Source organism: Anguilla anguilla, chromosome 1 (assembly GCF_013347855.1).
Source record: "Anguilla anguilla isolate fAngAng1 chromosome 1, fAngAng1.pri, whole genome shotgun sequence".
NCBI lineage: Eukaryota > Metazoa > Chordata > Actinopteri > Anguilliformes > Anguillidae > Anguilla > Anguilla anguilla.
This window is the reverse complement of record NC_049201.1, coordinates 15,628,753-15,649,502: the sequence shown is the minus strand read 5'-3', so window position 1 is coordinate 15,649,502 and position 20,750 is coordinate 15,628,753. Positions and strand designations below refer to the sequence as shown.

The following is a 20,750-nucleotide window of genomic DNA, read 5'->3' as shown; positions in this document are numbered from 1 at the left end:
TAGCTACTGTTAGACTATATGTAAACTACGGTATGGCCATTATTGTAGACAGTTAATTAACATTAGACTAGGTAGCGAGCTATCAAAGGGCTTTTTGATCTGCCATAATACCACCCAACTAGTTGGGAAGCTATCTGTAGTACAGGTAGTCGGAGTCATATAACGGTAATTAGACCTCCACATTACTGGCTTTATTAGCGATAGACTAGTCTAACGCTACTCAGTCCGACTACCTTCATTAACGATAGCTAATTAAGGCTTTACGCGATAGCTACGTACTGTACGGACGAACGATATCATACAGCTGTGTCACTACTAGTTAGCTGACGAGAAGTGCCGTGTGCTTACTTGTCACTAGCTTTCATTCTGGATTGGTAGATAGAATATGCGAATGGTTAATAATGGAAAACATTAACTGGTTTAAAAGTGTGTTTTCAGGATCAAGTGACAGGCACGGCAGTATTGGATTGTGGAGCAAACTTCGTTCGATAACTGTTGACTGCCTCGTCTCTGAATGTATTAGGTGTTTTTAAAGAACTCTAGTTTTTCCTCTGCGTTGATCAGTTCAGGGTAAGGTTAGCTAGGTGTGGTAACATTTCTTGGGGGTTAATGATTTTATTCTGCAACATTGTTACTGAAATGACGCTTTGCACTTTATTTTTTTCATGTTTATTTGTTCGCTGTTTCCAGAGAGGTATCCAAGAGATGTTGTAATTCAGTTTTTGGAATTCAGTGGACTTTTTAGTTGAACAGATTTGATCGTTTCATTTATCAACTGACAGTGACCATTTTACATCAGTTACATTTTGTATCAGTTTGTAGTGGACCCGGGAAGATGAGCGATGTTTTTTTTAAACCATGCAGTCACTGTGCTGTACCTGGTGTAGAGATTGTAGTGACGGAGTGAAATGTGTTTAGCTGTCTGCATTTCTGTTTTTTTTTTCTTAGTATGACTGCTCATCCACCTCCTCATGAAATGAAGAAGTAGTGTTCTATGAATGCTGATACATTTTATCCTGAAGTTTTACACAAATTGTTCTCCATTTTATTTGAATGTTAAATCAATTCCTTGAAGAGTATCTCTGTTGGAATAGGAAGTCTGGCTCTTTCTGGTGTAGAAAGGACTGATTTTGTAAAATTATTCCTTTGAATTTAATTTGAACCCATGGCCCCATAGTATTCATTAGACGGTGTAACTTGTGGTGGGGTGTAAATGGGTTGGCATAGAGACTACTACAGTGGTGGATTAATACTTATTCTCAAATTGAGGCCTGAAGGGTATCAGTGTTTTTATTAATACGCCACATCTTCTTAGCAGGTACCACCTGTTGACTCTCCCAATTTTCTGTCTGACGGCGATTAATCTTGACTACATGAACTGGGATTTTGAGGGACTGTAATGTATGGTAATACTGTTATAATAAAGTAAAGATTATTATGGTGACTGCCTAGTGTGTCTGCAGAACATCAACTCTCAGGGATTAGGGAAATTGAATATATTTCGTTTGGGCCGTTGTCACATGTCGTGCCCGAAAGATAAGGCAGTGCATAATAGTCAGAGACATGGGGTTTTCCAACAGACTAAGTGCGGTCTGTCCTCTCAAATTTCTGCAATTACCAACTGACGTTGGTGTTAATTTCAGTAGCTGCTCCAGGCAAAGCATTTCATGTTACGACAAAGTCAGCGAGACAAAGTGCATGTGTATGTTTGACTGCTGCAAAGATGAAGGACATGCAGATGGCACTTATGGATTCCTGGCTCCTTTTATGTCCTGAGGCTCAGCCCATTGTGGCTACACTCATTAACCTCCACCTGCAAAAACGTCTGTCCCCCATTCCTGCTGCTAAGTGAGATTCCTCAGCAGTCTACCGAGAAACAAGTGCTGCAGCATTGTTTAGTTTTCAGATGGGAGTTCAAGTGTAGGTCCTGTGCGTCGGAGGGTTTGTTGCGTTTTGTTCACTGCTGTATTTTCTTCTGTCCTACTAATCCATTTGAATACAACACTGACAGGTGATGGTGGGACTTGCAAATAAGCTGGTAGTGATTGGATGATTCTGAGTCTTGGAACCAGCAGCAGAAATGGCTGCTGTTAGTACAGTGATGTGCTCAGAGTATGGATCTGTGCTTTGAGTGGGTACTGGAGCTATAGATCCCAGGACAGAGTAGATCCCAGCAGCATGGAGCTGCGGTCTGGTCTGTGGGCTCCTCACTGGAGGGCACTGGCTTCATATCTTCGCTGGGCTGTCATTAGACAGGGGTGCTTCCCCCAAGTTCCTCCACTATAAACTCAGTTCCGTAGATTTAATATGTGAATACAAAGCATCATAATGAATTAATAATTTATAGATACCCATAGTATTGCAGCAGCTTCCCACCCTTTCTTTGATCTGCTATTTTTATTTATTTATATCACATTCAAAGTAGTATGATGTGATCTAGTGAAACCAGTTAATCATTGGGGAATATGTTAATGAATTGATTCTGAATCTTTATAGGTTTATTGCTTGAATATGTTTATGTTGTCCTCCTTGTTAATCTGTCTGGCTCTTGTGGATTTCCTGTGTAAAGTACCTGACTGCTTCCTGTGGAGTCCTGATTACAGCAGTGCTAGAACATGCTTGTCCTACATTTTTAAAATATGCACCCCTTCTTAGTGGACCACGGGATAAAAATAAACATTGCGTGTCCTTCTCAATATTAAAGATGATGTTCTCATTTTTGGATGTTTTAAATTTCACAAACACTTTGTAGTATGTGAAGCTCATTTTGATTATTACATTCTCAGTATAATCCAACAAAGGTGTTAAACTAGAATTCCATTATTTATCTCTTATGGCTGTTTTTTGTCCTTGGAGTGCACATTTAGCCTTTTGATAGAGGTTGTGTTAAGGTCCATAAACATACCATTATAACATTGGTTTTTATGAAAAGAAACGGTCAGTTTTTACACTTGCTCCACCCAGTTTAGTTTAATGGGCGCAGCAATTGTCAGCATTTTTATGATTTCCATATTTTATATTTACTCATGTGAAGTCAGGCAAGATATCTTCGTTTTGGTAGGAGAATAACCTTTTTATGGCCATGTGCCTCCACCAGCGTTGAAGTCCTTCCTAATGGCTAATAAGTAAACCCATTCAGACGTGGATTCTTAGAAATAAAACACCCATAACTGCCAGTGATGCAAAATGTGACACTAAATATTAAAATTCAAGCCCACCGCCATCCTGTCGTCTCCTGAAAATGCCCCATCAATCATGTGTGGAAAAAAATTAAGCAATAAAAAAGTGCTATCTGAAATTGAACTGTCAGAAATGTTTGAGTGGAACGACGGTGCCGCTGATGAGGTCCTACCTGTGGTTCTCTGATCCGCCCTTGCCGCTCTCTCTCCAGCTGAATGCGGGCAGGTTTCTTAACTCCTCCTGACAGATTAATTTGTTTTCTTCTCGGCTTTCTTCATGTTTCTTGACAAGCGATGGAAAAAATCAGTCTGTTAATGTCAGTCAGCTCGGGTCATCGCATGCACATGAACACGCTGCCAGGAGGAGACGCTTCGGGAAGACATGCACCTGTAACTTCAGAGGTCTGTTCGAGACTAACATCGGGGCGAAGGTCGAAGCTGGTGTCTGCTAATGCTTCTCAAGGAAGGTTTTAAAAAAATTTTTATAGTCACATATTATGACCAAGCGCTTGAGGGGATGTTTTATGAGTAGAAGAATGAGAATACTAAAAAAGAGGGAAACCTTCACAGGGTTGATGGTAGCAGTTTCTCTTCAGTGGGTAGGTCACTGTTTTTAGTTAAGGTCTAACAACAGAAGACTCTAATTGTGTTTTAAATGGACAAATAAAGGCTTGGTCTTGGATTTTTATGATTTAAAACAAAATGAATACATTTAGGTCATTTTAGAATTATGGCACGCATCTCTTGTAATTGTAAAAACAATTTCATTTTTTAAATTGATGAATTAATACATTCATAGACACAGAGTCATGGCCTCTTGTGTCCTGATTTTTAGGCTGGGCAGTGCCCTTCAGGAGTGTCATTGATATGATCAGTACAGCCTCCCAGCTACAAACAGCCAGTTCTTTTGCATTTTACAAATGCTATCTGTCATTGCATGTGGGATTACTTCATGCCCCTTTTTGTTCTTAGGGTCTGCAGCTCAGTCAATAATATTCTGGATTCTGGTCTTTTCCAGTAACTGTCACAAAAGAAGCAGAATCGTAGCACAGCATGATGTACAGAAAATTGGTTTGCAAAGCAATCCCGAAATGCCTGTGTAGGTGGCATTGTATTTGTGGAGTTGTAGAAATGTCTGTAGAATGTTTTGATTGAGAAAGTACATGGCCCACTGTTTGTTTATCGCTGAGTATTTGGTGTAGGACAATTTGAGCATGTGGAGTCGGCTATTAACCAGGGGAGAAAAACACAATTGCTGACAAAGTATGAAATCTGAAAGATGATCTTAAACTGTATTTTAAGTATTTCTGCCATTAGGAGTGAGAATGTGTGACTCCTTGGTGCTGCGGTGAGGTTCTGAACGGGAGTTTGTGAATGAGCTCCTACCTGGAAGTGCATACCAAGCACTTCCCTAATGGCAGTTAAGGTGATTCATGGGCTGCATCTCAAACAGGCTCTGTTTATTTCCCCATGGTCTTGCCCTTTAAATGGGGGTGCCAGCTGCTGCAGTTGCCATACTGGGCAGTATCGCTAATCGCAGGATATAGGTAAACAAGGCTTTTATCAGCTCTCCGCCACCTTTCCTTGGCCAAGCCTGCATGGTGTCTGTGGAGAAGAGTTTTGAGCTGGGCCTTCTCAATTCTGTAGTAATTAAAAATGGAAACCATTCTGAATATGTTTTGCTATATTTAATTAAATACACTGTATGACCAAAAGTATCTGGACATCCCTTGTTCTGGGGCTGTTTTTCATGGTTTGGGCTTGGGCTCTTAGTTCCAGTGAAGGCTAATTGTAATGCCACAGCAAACAGTCACATTCTAGATGATTCTGTATCTCCCCAACAGTTTGGGGAAGGCCTATTCCTATTTCAGCATGACAATGCCCCTGGGCACACAGCACGGTCCGTATAGAAATGGTTTTGTCCAGAACGATGTGGACGTACTTGACTGGCCTGCACAGAGCCCTGACCTCAACCCCATCTGACGCCATCAATTGGAAAGCCAGCAGAGAACCAGGCCTAATCGCGAAGTCACTGTCCGACCTCACGAATGCTCTTCTGGCTGAATGGAAGCAAATGCCTGCAGCATTGCTCCAACATCTAGTATAAAGCCTTACCAGAAGAGTGGAGGTTGTTATGGCAGCAAACGATGGACCAACTGGATATTTACTGCACATCATTTTGGATGAGATGTTGGATGTCAGGTGCCCACATACTTTTGGCCGTGTAGTGTGTATAATAAATACAACGAAACAAATTTATCTGACGTGTTTTTTTCTTGCTTTCTGCAATTAACAGTGGTTTCGCGTAGATTGTGCTTTTATTACCTGCAGTTTACAAGATTGGATCGTAGTCCTGTAGATGGTTTAGCAGCCATATTGCGTGGTGTAACTATAACTAGATGTCTATCTTGATAGACATTCGGGTTTCTATAGCTTGTTACATTGCATCACATTTTGCAACTTATCCAGAGCAACTTACACAGATGCATACAGTTCAACTGGATGTGTCACTCAAGCAATTCAGGTTAAGTGCCTTGCTCAAGGGTATAATGACCACGCCCCAGCTGTGACTCAAACCCACAACGTTTGAGTTATAATTCCGGTTCTATAACCTATGTGCTACACTGCCACCCAGAATAGCTAGCCATCAGCGGAACAGATGATGGCGTGCTGTCTAGATCCACTACTCATAATGCGCCATTGTGTCATCGTCATTCATGATATTTATTGTAATGGGGAACCATAGTAAGGTCTGTAGGTCTGCCAGCTAGCATTTTTAGCATAGCCTTGTGTGCTGCCTCAGTCGCTGTTTGAGGCTGGAACATGTCCCAGATTCACACTTCCCATTTCCTCCCTTGCCTTGCTTCGACCTGCTGAACAAGGGGGTACTTCTGTGACATCAGCAAAATGGCAGTCCGAGCATTCGCTTGGCAGAGCGCACGGAACTGGTATGCGGCCACAGTTTGTTTTAGGTCAGCTGAGAGTGAATGTAGGGAAATGCCGTAAATGGAGCGCATTGTGCGCAATCAAAATGACACAAACCATAAGGGTTTCTTTATGTTTGAATTATTGCATACAGAAGTTAATTTTTAGTATCCCCCCCTCCCCCCCAGCCCCCAGACCACAGTGGGTATATTGAGCTGGACCCTCATTTGAATGGGATGTTATTATAATAAAAAAAAAACTCCTCTTCCTTTCTTTTTTTCCACCTTGCATAACCCTCAGCAGCGGCATCCTATTTCATTCATATTTCAAACACTAGTCATATTCTGTAGATTTGCATAGAATACTTTCTGTCAGCTTGGACCCAATGACATGCATAATATGGTCACAAAATGAATTTTTCACACACCATTAATTTTCACAGCAGTTCAGGAATGGAAATAAACTTTTTTTAGGTTACGAAGCAGTTTTGCCACTCGTTGTCATTTGAATAAGAATTCTTGGGAAATGAGTCGCAAGTTTCTGAATGCATTTAAACTAGGCAAGTTTGAAAATTACGTTAAATAGCAGTAACAGCAAGTGTTGTTTTCCTTAATTGCCTTAAACGTCCAACCGTGGATTTATGAATGAATAAATGCAGTTACTTTACATAGTTTTTGATAAAATTGCCTTCATAAATTTGCAATTGCACTCTTATTTAATACTTGTAGAACCGGGGAAGGAGACAAGGCGTACTTAAAGTCTAAAATCAATCTCAATGAGCTTAGATGTGAAAAGGTAAGATGTCCATAATGTTATATTTATAATTTGTATTTGCAATGGTTGTTGATCAAAAATTTATTTCCCGTGTGCTAATGGCATAAACAGTGGGCAGTATTTTCCTTCTCCCTTAGTCTTGAATGTTTATTTGTGTTTTAGGGTATTAAAATCAGAAACATAATTGAAATTTAATTTGTTTATTCAAGGCATTGTTTTTGATCATGTAATTTTTAAAATTCCCAGAGCCTTGCAGTTTATACTGGCATTTGCAATACAGGTCACAGTCATTATGGCGATGTATTTAATTTTTTGCTGTGGTCCATTTAGCTAATATGAAAGCCATTTTACTCAGTATCCTACAATAAGGCAAACATCTTTCTGCCTAAGAGCTGTTCTAGATTCTCTACTAGGTGCTCACAGGGGGATGGTCTGGGGGGTTCTCTGCACAGTTGAGACCCTAACAGTTGCTGACAACCTGTTGCCCTTCTTCTGTCTTCCCTGGGTATAGGACTGGGCGATATGGCCAAAATTCCATATGATATGATTTTTGTCATATTATTGGTGGTACGTAGGCAGAAGTTAAAAATGACTGATTAATATAGTTATTCAAAAATTAAATTCCCACCGCTCCACCAGTATGATTTTAAAGTTGAAATGGGGTCATATGTGATCTTTTGCTTTTGCGAAAGGATCTCATGGCGGTAGCGGGGTCGGTGCCGGGCCGTCTGTGGTATTCGGTCGTGCCGCGGCAGCAGAAGCGGCGAACGCGCTCGCCGCCTGTCCTGGCGCCGCCGGTGACGACCGGGTGTGCAGCCAGCTGTTTGAGTGCATGTTCCGGCATATACGCGTTGAGCCTGGGGATTTCGCCGTCTGGCTGGCTGGAACTGCAGCCTCAGCAGCGGACGGGGGCGACTTCTGTCTGAGGTCACGTGCAGGCTTTCGGACTTTTCCCCTGTCTGACCCCCCCCCCCCCCCCCGTCCATTAAATACAACTGTAAGCCTGAGCTAATTTGCTCCTTTTGTAATAAGTCCCTGTAAAAATTGATACCTTTACATTGTATGACTGATGCTCTTTCCGTTTAATAATGTTTACATTAAATTAATTTCCTCCTCCATCTCTAAGGAGCAAGGACCAAGGAGCTTTAGCGCAAACCCTCATACCTGGCACTTGACACATAGGAAAAGCAGAAGTTGCCACAACCCAAGGAATCAGAGCAAAGCCCAGTCAAGTGAATGTCCAGGGCCCTCACTGCTACTGCCATGCTGCAGAAATTTGTCACTCCTGGGCTGAAAAATGCCCCTGGAAATCGCGTTATATTTGACACGACTCTAAAGCGTAAGCATTAAGTGCCCAGTGCCTTCCAGCACTACAGAAATCAGCTGACTGCACTTCAAAGATGTACGTAAGAACCGCTGCCAGGAACGGGCCTTTTGTTTTTCTCCGTTTGTGTTGCGCGACCGTGGCTTTCCTGTTGAATTCAGATGGCGGGCTCGGAGACGTCCGGGCGCGCTGAGGAGGCGGCGGGCCAACGGTTGGCGGCTGGGGAGGCGGCGGGCCGACGGTTGGCGGCCGGGGAGGCGGCGGACCGGCGGTTGGGGAGGCGGCGGGCCGGCCCTGGGTACGGCTCATTGATCAGCGCAGTTGTAAAGTAGAAGGCGCTGCGGCGGGGGACACAGAGGGACCCTACTTGTTATTCCCCGCGCTTCTCCTCGCTCTCCCCGGTTCCCTGAGGAACCTCGAGCGGCGGCGGCGGCTCACCTCCCCGTCTCTGCTGGGGGTTGGCGCATTGAGGCGCCCGTGTTCACGACGGCCGTCCCGTTGCCCTGTCAGTCGTGCCTGCTCCTGCTCGGCTTGATCGGCTGCAAGAGCGACCAGGGAGTCGGGGGACCGCGTTTTTGTCTTCTGACAAAGCCAGAATTTGGTGTTGGAATTCACCTTGCAGGATCGCACGAGGAATGATAAAGTGAGTGCAAAACGTATAACCCTGCGCAGACGAATACAGAACAGTGCATGTTGGATACGGGTCACTTCAGGTAACCACAACACTGCATACAGTACTTCGGATTGGGTAGACCCGATTGGGGAATAAAATCAAGCTACCTTGTTTTGTTGCTTTATCCGAGATGGAAGGACAGATAGGCTAAATAACACATTGATTCACAGTAAAGGTTTGATGAGCTGCTTGGATCAATAGACAAATATGTGTTGTGAATCCTTGGAGGATCCTCACCGGACAAATTGCCCACGTGGCAATAAAAGCAGAATTGTGCGGGGAGGAATATTCGGTTGCTTCCCCAGTATAGCCCGCTTCTTGAGTCTGTGTTCAGAGAGGGAAAAGAATGGTTTTGAGCGGGAAGGGTAATGCAAGACAAATGAAATTAGTCACCATCTTGTGGTCATGGCAAGGCTATGCCGTTTATGTGCCTGTTAGGTAGTGATTAGCCTAACGAGTGATTAAATGCTCTTAATGAACCCGTTAGCTGAACTGTGGCACAAAGATCCGGGGCAAGGAGGATTTCAATGATTTTCCCATTCTCACAGAACCCCATTAATGTCTGGCGTAGTTTGATAGAAAACCAATTAAATGCGGGAGTGGATGTGTCACCATTTTATACATATTTCATGTTAAAAATGTCACGACTGTCCTAAAATGCTACCCTCATTTAGAGCAATAAAATTGTATTCATTTGTCAAGCAGTTATGCTCTGAGAACAGTGGATGAAGACAGGGTGGCTTTTTTTTTTTGGTCTCCTCTAAGTGTCAACTGCTATGCGTCATCATCTCTGTCAAGGTGCGACAGGCTGTTTAGCAGACGGTGGTTATGCACCATACCGTATAAGGCCTGAACTCCGTGGCTAGTCCAGTCAAAGAATATCATTGCAAACCAGGGCTGAACAAGGTCACTCGATGTTCTCTTAAACAAATGTTTAAGGTTTCAATGAGCTGATATGGGAATTCAAAATTGCCTTAAGATGAAGAAAATGCAAACAAATTATACACAGTGTTGTTCTGAACAATTGTGTGAGATTTGCTTGATGGGCTTCTCGGATCATTCGGCTAATGTGCGCAGCAAGTATATAAAAAGTGAATGAACTCTGCAGACCAAATTACATTCTGACGGCTGCTAGCTCTGGGAAGCCCACAGTTTAAAGGTGAAGTGTGGAATTAAGGGTTGCAAAAAGTATTGATGTCAGCGATTGGGGGTTTCTCAGACTTGTGTCAGGGACTTCCCGACTAGTCTCTGGAATACGTCAGTTATGCTGAAAAAAGAAAAGAAAAAAACAGCCCGGCAGACTGGCATCGTCAGCAGTCTCATTTTTTACCCCGCCATCTACACTTTGGCCCTCGCGAGAGAGTGGGTGCATGGCTAATACCTTGACAAGCCAAGACACAGTGTGACGGTTCCTAAATCATGACCAAATAGCAGCGCAACATCAGAAGTTTGAAGAGTCCTTAAAATCCTGTAAAATTCTTTGGTTTGACCCATCACCAGAGAAATTGCTGGATGAATTTTGCTTGAGTGGTTTCATATTGGGTTTTGGCAGCTGTGCACTTATTGGGTCTTCATTTTTATTCAGAACATTTTTAAAGCCTTGCTCAAGGGCCAAGCAGCATGTTCAACCTGGAATTTTATCTTTGTGGATGTATCCGCTGTTATTATTTGAGTCCAGACTAAATAAACCAATCATTTAAGTTACTTTTGGCCATTTATGGTGACTGAAGCATTGGCGATAGCTTCCTGTGCTTAATCCTTTTTGGACAATGATTGTTGTTTTTTTTTATGACTGAATTCCCCTTTGGTGGATAATACGTGTATACGGATGTACACTGGTACATGAAATCTCAGTTCAGCACTTTTCTCGGGTATCGCAACACAGTTTGGTGCGGTTTCAGTACTGCAGAAGAAAAGAAAATGAAGAAATGCACAATATGAAATTGCTTTTTATTCATTATGGAAATGTACACAGTGTCTTAACTGGCCGTAATTTGTTGAACAAAATAAGGCATGTTAACATTAAGCCATCCGGATGAACTCGGAGTTTTGAACGAAAGTCCTGCTCAGAAAAAATGTTTGCCACATGCGTTAAAGCAAGACCGTAGTTCGGTTTGCAGCTCATACCAACCTGTAGCTAAGTGAAGAACTGAATGGTGTGGTGTAAATAAGTGTACCATTCCTCCCATAATTCCTAGGGTTCTTTATTACTTGTTTAAACTTTTAAAAGCCAAGATTTTTCTGGCACTTGCCAGGACATTTAAATGTCCGTCTGCCAAGATATAATGTAATGCTTTATTGGTATTTTGTTTTACTATAAACAACTTTAAAAATGCTTGTTATCCATTCCCAAGTACCCACTTGCTTTTTTAAATGGCTGTTCACTCTAACTGAAGTTAATGCAGAAACTGCAGTATGACCAGTAGCAGGGTCTGAAACTAACTTTTTGTTGAACCAGCCACTGTGTCTGATGGATGGAAAATTTTTCGGTTCATCTCTCAGTACTTTTTGACATTTTCCTACCACATTTAATGTTCAACCAGGAAATCCGTTAATTTCCGTTGTGTGCTGAAATGCAGCACGAAGACATATTTTCATTTTCAGGAAATGCAACCTATTATCACGGAAACCATGGCCAATGTAGTTTTTACCAAATGTACTTCACAATGGAGAAAATTGTTTATTTCAGTGGGGACTATTTTCAGTATTCCGGTTCCGCGCTGAACTACTTTTCACGTATCTAAAAAGCAGTCGTCACTTTTTATAAAGTTGTGTCTGTAAAAAGTACAACGCCCAGGTTCGGTGTAATGGTGAATTATACTGAATAAAGCAACAGTATGTCTCTGACTTGTTTTCATACTTTTTGGACAGCAGTGGAGATCTGTTACCTCTGGTGCATTGGTGTTGGCTAGATGGACAATGACTGTTTGTAGGACCAACTCGTTGAGAGTTGGACATTATTGGTTTTGGTCTTTTCATAGGATATGTCAACGATACTGAAAAAGTACCTTTATCCTTTACCTTTACCTTTAAAAGTTATCCTATTAAGTATGACTTGGTTAAAAGTTAAACTTTAATGCTTTACAGCAGACCAGTCTGTTTTGCCATGTTCTGAAGAGCACGATCACCTATGTTCTGTGTGGGAAGGTGCTTGGAGCCTGAAGTGCTCCTGTCTCTTTCTTATGTAGTTTGGAGAGCGGCCGAGCCAGAGGGGTCCTGGAACTGCACGTTTGATGCCGGCTCGCCGGGGAAGCAGAACTGCAGCCATAAACGTGCGCTCCCTCTGCGGTGTTAAACGCCCTTAGGAGGTTCTGTGCACACTGTATCAATCTCACCGGTCCTTCCCAATCTGGGAGGGTGCCCCTCTCTGCTCTTGAAGGGAGCCTGAAGTAGTGTAGGAGAGCGTGTTAATGCCTCTCTGCAGTCTCGATGGACACCGGGAGCCATTTTTTTTCTTCGAGACGGCCTCTTCCTGGGTTGCAGCCAAACTCAATAAAGCAGTTGAGCCGCGATAGGGAAAGTTATAGTTCGGTGTGGATCTGCCTTTGTGCTTTTATCTGTTTGTTTGTTTATTTATTTATTTATTTATTTATTTATTTATTTATTTATTTGTTAGGAAGATTGGCCTTTTCCAGCGTGACAAAGAGTTTGCGTACTACAAGTGAGTTCACAAATAACAATTACTGAACAAGTAGAGCGTCTTGCATAATTCAGTTCCAAAATAGGCCTGCTGCATAAATGTTGAGCATTTAAATACTTGACTTGTCAGAACAGAGCAGTAAAAATATTGCTTGCTTAAAAGAAATACTCAGGTAAGAAGCAGGCAAGCAAATAAAGGAGTCATTGATTCTGTGAAATACTCACAAATTATAGAGCTTAGCATATAAAGATAGGCTTTGTTTGAACTATGCGTTTGAATACAGTAAACCTATCATAGTCATAGTGTCATAGAAAATACAGATGGTATTATATGTAATTAGAGTGTCCTTTATTTTGCAACCAGCCAATAGTGATTGAAACCAAATGGGTTTTGAAATGTCACTAGTGGCAACCTTTTTATTCTAATGCTGGAGTATGGTCCCCACTGCATAATCTAAAATAAGTAGGCTATTGTATGGTAATATGGGAATAAAACCTCTGAATTGGTCTTTGTGAATAAGGTTTGCATTGTGAAGCTGCCATACCACGAAACTGGCAGCTCAGTGCCTCACCACATGCAGTTGAGGTTTGCAGACTAAACCTCAGATCCCAGGAAGAGGCAGAGGAAAGCAAAAGGCTTTTGCTGTGGGTACTTGCATAGCCATTCACTGATTTGAAGCCCCTTATTGAGGGAAGACCACTTCACTTAGTACCCGAATGATTACTTTAGGGCATACAGCCCAGGAGTTCCACTGAATGTGAGGAATTTCGCAAAGTTGTGCAATTTGCCCTCATGCAGTCTGAACGGTTCTCATTGTTAGGGTTCAGTGTCTATATGCTAGGCCCCTTGCCACGGAAGTGTTCTAAATAGATAGGCCAATCTCAAGAATATGTGCTCCGAGTCTGAAGTGCATAATTTCACATTCCGTGTCCTCTATCTCACTGTAGGAGTGTAAGGTTTTGTGGCAGGATTTTAGAAGGTATAGTTTTCGTTTAGTTTTTTTTCATACTCTCTTGTTCACATTTTGACTTGCATTTACAGATTTTCGGTTCAATCTTTGATGATGCCAACAAACCATCCCCTGATGGTATTCCTCTGTCTTGTTAGCCCCAAGTGACTTGATTTGGTTTTTTTCATAACCCAGAAATAGGCAGGATTTCTCTTTATAATTTTTTTTTCAGTACATTGGTGGCAAGCATCAAAATGTGTCTGCCATGATCAAAATTCTCTCAGCTGGAGGAAGCAACCCTAGACAGTTCCAGCCCTGTCACAGAGATTGCAACCTGGCAAAAAAGCAAGTGCTTGAAAAGTACCTTTTCATGGTGTTTCAAGCTGTCAAGACTGGGCACCAAAATTAGGTTCTTTCAATGTGCAGACTTCTTGATAGAACTGACCGGAACCAAAATCTGTCAGATTTCAAAGGAAACTTTTGGTCCTTACTGTGTATAAAAATGAATTGGTACAAAATAAATAGGCTATGTGAACAGTTTACTATCTCTGAACTCGCGCACATAAGAAGCGAGGAGAGTAAATAAAATGGCCTAATACTTTCAGTCAACCGACACAGTATTACAAGAATGTACTTGACATAATTAAAAGGTTTGGCCTCTCTTTTCTAAAGCAGACGGTGATAATGCATAATACAACACAAAGCAATATCATTCAAGTCTGGAAACACTTACAATTTGATTAAATGTGTAATGATTCATGGATTCAACTTCCCCGCCTCCAAAAATGAACATCACCCCCCCCCCCCCATGAATCATGTGTAATGATTCATGGATTCAACTTCCCCGCCTCCAAAAATGAACATTAGCCCCCCCCCCCCCCCCTCCCCCCCCGACAAATAATGTTGGTGAGGGGACATGTTAAGTGACTCGCTGGTTGTCACTTCACCTTTGCTTCTAAATTTGTATTAAAGTACCATTTATTTTTAGAATACAGTTCGGTGTGTGGTTCTTTTGCTGTTGAATTAGAAAATTAATTATGCTAAGGTTGGCTGGCTATACTGTTGTACATACTTCCTTGTCACTATGTTGACAGGAGCCTTGCGGCATTGTGATCATGCTCATTTCCAGCTAGTTAATAATAATAATAATAATAGGTCCTTTTTTCAAAGCAGGATCCAAAAAAAAAAAAAACTTTTTGAAACCGGTATTGAAGCAATTGTAACTGGAAAAATTTCGAACAATGCCCAGCTCTTGTCATGACTTTCTTAATTGAACATATCCTGCAAGATTGTCCTGCAAGTTAGGCACATAGACTGCAATTCCACTGATTACTCTGTTTCAGTAATAGGATGCAATTACTTCTAATGCCTTTGAAAACTCACAAAAGCCATTTCCCTGCTTTTATTTTGATTTTGAGCACTACTAAAAAAAGGAGTGCTTTGGAAATCAGAAAAATTTCATTGGAACACAAAAATGACAGGTTTGCTTTATGAACCCTGCCATGAATAATTGCAATGATAAAAATGAATAAAAAAGAATCGCATCATTGACTGCATAAATAAAATTAAACCGAAAATTGAAAGGTAGTTAATGCTCTGATGCCTTGGAAATTGGTAAATATAAAATACTATAATATTAATTTATGACCATGGCGTAAGAAACATGCTTGGCACCCTTAATTCTACATTGGACGCCATGCTAGTGCTTGGAGTGAAAATGACATTTTCTCCATTGAGCTCCAGGTAGAAAAAAAAAATGTTTCCCATCCCACGGCTCTGCAAATACATGGTTTCACACCCGTCCCCGCACAAGGTCAGCTATCGCTCTTCTGGGGATCTGTTCCTCCGTCGAAAGCTAACCTAAAGGCACCTGGATGTCACCACGGCCCCTGTACGGCAGCGAAGTGACTTCAGGTTACATTTTCAGTGCTCTCTGTACACCTTGAAATTGCGCTGAGCCCTGTGGGCAGAACGTCGTACTGAGGATGCAATGTATTTGAAAATGGCCAGATGCAAATTGGCCCGTCCGCATCAGAGCACTGTGTGTTGAGACGTCTGTGTTCTGTGCTCTGTTAAAGTGAGGGTGTAGGCTAATCAGGACTGCGTGCTCTCCCTCCTCCTTAAACAGCTAACACATTCATTCAGTGCAGTGGAGAGTGTCACTGACAGCACCGGACTTCCCTCACCTCTTCCTTTTCCCATATTGCTTTCTCCTCTCTCTATTTTACTGCAGGGGACTGTGACAGGCTTTGCGCAATTGCTTGCTTCTCTGTTTAACTTGGCAAATAAAAAAGTGGTCTTCCTCTAACCGCAGTATGTTGATAGAATGCCTCACACTGTAAACTGAAAATAATTATTTCCTAGCAGAGGGCTATATTTAGTTTTCCCTTTTTCCCTCTTAAGAGGGTTGGTGCCTCTGGAGGAGGTTTGATTGTTCTCCTTACCCTGAAGACCTTATGTTGTGACTTTTTGCTCTCTAACTGTACATGAGCAACAAGAGTTTTGATTTCCTTGAAGATTTGTTGTCTGGAGAAGAATATCTGTCACAAGGTTCTTTCCTTTGGTTATTATGAGCACAGCAATAATCCCAAATATGATCCCAAGTCTGTACCCAACAGCGAACGATACGAGTCTATACAGGGCCCGGACCTACGCAACACGCTCACGCGCAAAAGCATGTGCACCTACACGCAAAGACACGCCGTACTGCCTGCCTCGTTTTCGCACTCCAGCAACTCGCTCCGAGCCATTTCACACATCACACGGAGCTGGACGGGATTGACTGAAGGGAGCTGTGAAAGGCACGCCTCCCTCAGAAGGCATTTTACCCAGCGCTGTGCGTGTTCCTGGGCTGTCCGGGTGCCTGGGAGGGGCTTCAGGGTTTAGAGGCTGAGCCCCCTAAGCCGGTGTGTGCAGGAGCCTCTCTTTCTGATGAACGCGCCTTTGCTCAGTGTTCTCGGTCAGGATTTTCCACTCTCCAACCTTTAAAAGGATGGGTGGGGAAAAAAACAAAGCGAAGCTGACTTTTAGCAGCCTTGTGGGAGGGCATGCAATTGCCCTTTGTAACAGACTGGCATTTTTGGGAAGCCTCTCTCCCAAGCTTTTGAAATGTTTCATTTCAGTCAGTAACGCGTCAGGACGAATTTAGACTTCAAACCGCTCAGATACGAAACTGAAACTCCCCCTCCTGCCAGATGTGTTTAGAGTGAGAGACAGGCCCCTAGAGACAGATACCTTCACTCTCTCCGCTAATGAATTTTATGCCCCCCTTAACGCTGTTTCTTGCTTTTCAAAAAATGCTACATAGTTTTTTTTGCTCAAATCTTTGAGTTTGAGCATCTTTTTTGAATTTTTTTTTTTGGAGGGGTGTGTGAGTGTGTGTGTGTGTGTTTGCTGACTGTTCATTTTTAAATATCTAAATCCTCATTTAGTTTACATTTAGCTTTAGTTTACATAAACTTTTTGTGTCTCTGTAGTTTCAGTTTAAAGGTGAGAATTTCACTACTTGAAGGGAGTTCATATGAGATCTGCATCAAGGCCTTCCCCACCTCTATTAATGTTGTAGAGGCTGAAAGCTTGACTCCATTTAAATCGCAGTTAACCCCTGCCAGTTGTGTTAGAGCTTATCCACCTTCCATCAAGACCTTACTCTGAATTTGAGTGATATACTGGGAAAGCTTGAACTGAAGTGTGTTAAAGAGTGAAGTGCTGTCAAAGGGTCTCAAATGGCATGTATATATAGGCTTCTGCATGCAGAACACACTGTGTCTCCACAGCAACCTGAAAGTCAATAATTCAGCCAGCCAATCGGCTCCTCATATGCATTGTCTGCTCGTTGATGCTCACACTTATCTCTGACTGACTCACTGTAAGTGAGTTGTGGTTGACTCCAGATCCCATGTTCCACTGCACATAACCCTCAGTGTAGTGGAAATTGATGCATGTTCCTTATTAAAGTCAATGTGACCTTTCCATGTATGGGTTTAATGCAGCTCTGTATTTTGCATCACAGAAGCCACAGCAGATTGATAATTTACTGTTTGGTGATTTTTGAATTGTAAATGGGGAAGCAAATTCATGACCTTTTTATGTTAATTGATGTATTCTTCTACAATAAACAAGTTAGTCTACTGATGTTGTCATTCTTCACTTCAATTTTTTGGGTTTTTGTGTCTGTCTAAACCAACAGTGCGGTCTTTCTAAATGAAGTAACTTTTTTAACACTGCTGAAATAATTGGCTTCTAGCTTGCAGGAAGACCGTTCTGTTAGCTTCTTCTGCGGTTACAATGGGTGGAAGCGGATTCTCTCCCTGCCTTTAAAAATAAACCCCGCAGCTGTTTTTGTTAATGAGGCTTGTGTGCAAGTTGATTGGATTTAGTGAACAATGAAGGCTTATATTTTGCAGAACTTGTTCACCTCATTGGACAAAGACCTTGTAGTTGCAGCATAGACTGTTCCAGAGCAAATATTCTGCACAGGAAGAAAAAAGAATTGCAAGTATGTTTTGTTTTGCACCATCTCCAGCTCTGGTCACCAAGGACACATCCCCTGGCCACAGAAAGCAGTTGTCTCCTCTGCCTTGGAGTGCACAGCTTGGTGAAATTTATGAAGGGCTTGAACATGAGTAAGCTTTAAATTGTTTCATGATATATGTCCCTCTGACATCAGTGATGCCTCTTGCAAGAGTTTGCATTCAAGAGAATAGAAATGAACGCAGTTGTAAAGAATTCCAAATCCCCCTTCTCTAGTTTGTGCCATTTGAGTTGCCTAATGAAATTCTGTGCAAACAGGAAAATGATCTGTACTCACAATAGATCTGAACAAAGTGGGTACAATGTTTTGAGCCATTAAGATATTACCGAGCAGAAAATATTTTTGAGTCAACCGGCTGAAGTTTTAAAAAATAAACTTTGTTTTTCATGTCATGTGTAGTTCTGCATAACACTACAAGAAAGATACAGAAGCTCTGGTTCAAGTTCAAAGAAGGGCAATTAAATTGGTTCCTGGTATGAAATGTATGTTATGAGGAGCCCCTTAAGATACTTAACCTCATCAAGCTTGGTAAAAGGAGTCTATGTAGAGATTTGATTAAGGGTTTTAAACTAACTAAAGGCTTTATAACATGGTTAGCTACTGTACGTTTTTCAGATTGAGTTCTACCAGTAGAAGAAGGGGGCATAGATGGAAATTAGCAAAAGGTAAATTTCAATTTAAACAATGTAAAGAATATATTTCACCGTTTGGGAAGTTAATTCAATCAACTGATGCTGCCAGACTGTAAAACAAGACCCAGTCCCTAAACATACATTTCCTGTTTGGCTATTTCTCTGCTGCAAATGCTGTATCAAAATGAATTTCACTGCTTTGATGAAATGCCAAATACAGCAATTGGAATAGAAGGTTGAGAGTGCATTCCAAGCACTAAAATTGTAGGATTGAGGAAAAAACAGTGAATGATGATGTTGTTTCACTAATCGCTAGAATTGGCTATGTTTGCCGCAGGATTCATGACTGAATTTACCTGTTTATATTGCTGCTTAAAAGTTGTTTCATGCCTAGAGATTGGATTAGGCATTATGTCATTCTACTACAGTACCTTAAGCCAAACCCCGCCTATTTTTTAAGGTACCTGATCCTCACAGATTATGATCTTCAGTTACATCCCTTTTTACACAACAGTCTCCCTTAAATTGCTGCTCATGAAATCTCACTCACTGCTTGCCTTGGCCGAGCGGTTAAACTTAATTTCCAACTTTGGTTGGTAGATATAGGCCTACTTCATAATTGGTTGTATTTATTGTAATGTTTTCTGCTATAAAATTGCTGATCAACAATTTGCACAATTTATGGGGAAAATGTCCACGTGCCTGTGCTCCTAACCATTTTTTATATTTCATACTCACATTAGGCTATATTTTATACTTGCATTTTCAAAATTCTTAGAGAATATGCTGCAAAACACTATCCCTGCTACCCTGCATAGTTGGATGGTCAGTGCATAGCCAGTCCCCACCAGTTATCCAGCTATCCATAGATGTTCTCACCCCTGTTTCCTTGTAGGCTACATTTTAAATGAAGAGTGTTTGGTTGAGGTGGTGGCAGTGGCAGAATATTTGCAACAAAGCGATGCATTTCATCGCTTAATGTTATTGCTGATGCAATCATGAAGAGTAGATGACAGTTTTATGCGAGTCTTGCCTCGAAATTCATGCTACAGAACAGTGTTGAATACCAGTTGGCTTGTCGAAGCGGAGTCCTTCAAATTGATTGGCTGACTGGGAAACCCCAAGGGAAAACGTGCCAGGAAGAGCCTGCCTGACACTGAAACTTAACGTGACGCTTCAGACTCAGATTGACATATAGAGACATGAGAGATCAATACACAGTTTATCATGAGTTTCTTTTTGAAGTCCGTTATGCAATTTTTAATTGCCACTCACCTAACGGGCCTAGTGCTTTCTCTTTGGTTCTCACCCTTCATCTAAACCACTTGTCGCGGGCGGGGGGGCGGACAACCTTAATTTCCAGTCCTCCCTGTAAGTGGTCTTTATGTACTTGTGTTCTTATAAAACCCAATTATTCGTACTCTTTTTCTGTTGGCCAAATTGTGATATCTGTGTTGACTACTGTTGCCAAGCGTTAATTCTGGTTTATTCTACTTGTCAAGGATAATATTGGGTATTATTGACATCCTGGTGTAACGTCAGCTATAATAAGTTAGTTTGAAAGGGGTTTAATCTACCCTTTGAAGGAAATCAATGGTGTAATGTTTAATAATTTGCTAGCTAGCTAACATTTAATTTGCCATTAATCATCTACCCCATCCATGATTCGGGTTCGAGTGATGTTTCCTGCAAAGGTCCCACTCTGAGCCTGTATACACTGCTTATCCTGCTAGTGATGTTTTATGAAGGGCATTCTGTTCTTTGTTCCACTTCCCTTCTTGGTCTGTCAACACTGCTGCTTGGCATTATGAAACCTTTCGGTTTATTAGTGTTTACTGTAGTCTTTAGATTTCCCTAAGCTGCTTAACAAAGCGCATGTCACCTTTTATAACATCTCTGTTCAGTCTCAGCAGAGCCAGTTGGCCAGCATACCGCATAACTGCTGACATCCAGATGTAGACCAGACAATCCCTTTCTTCCCAGGATTTATTCCCTTCTGGTCTAATTTCAGCGTTTAAAAAGTGACTGGGCTGCAGGGTTCCACAGAGAACAATGGCTCTATCCCCCTCTTCCTGTTATTTCACCTGGTTTCAAGCATGTGGTCATATCCCAGTCTTGCT

At 41.8% G+C, this 20,750-nt stretch overlaps 1 protein-coding gene across 1 annotated transcript in view; it reads left to right on the top strand.

Annotated features, from left to right (window-relative positions):
- Window positions 1–20,750, top strand: part of btbd7 (BTB (POZ) domain containing 7) — a 78,764-nt gene that overhangs the window by 1,585 nt on the left and 56,429 nt on the right.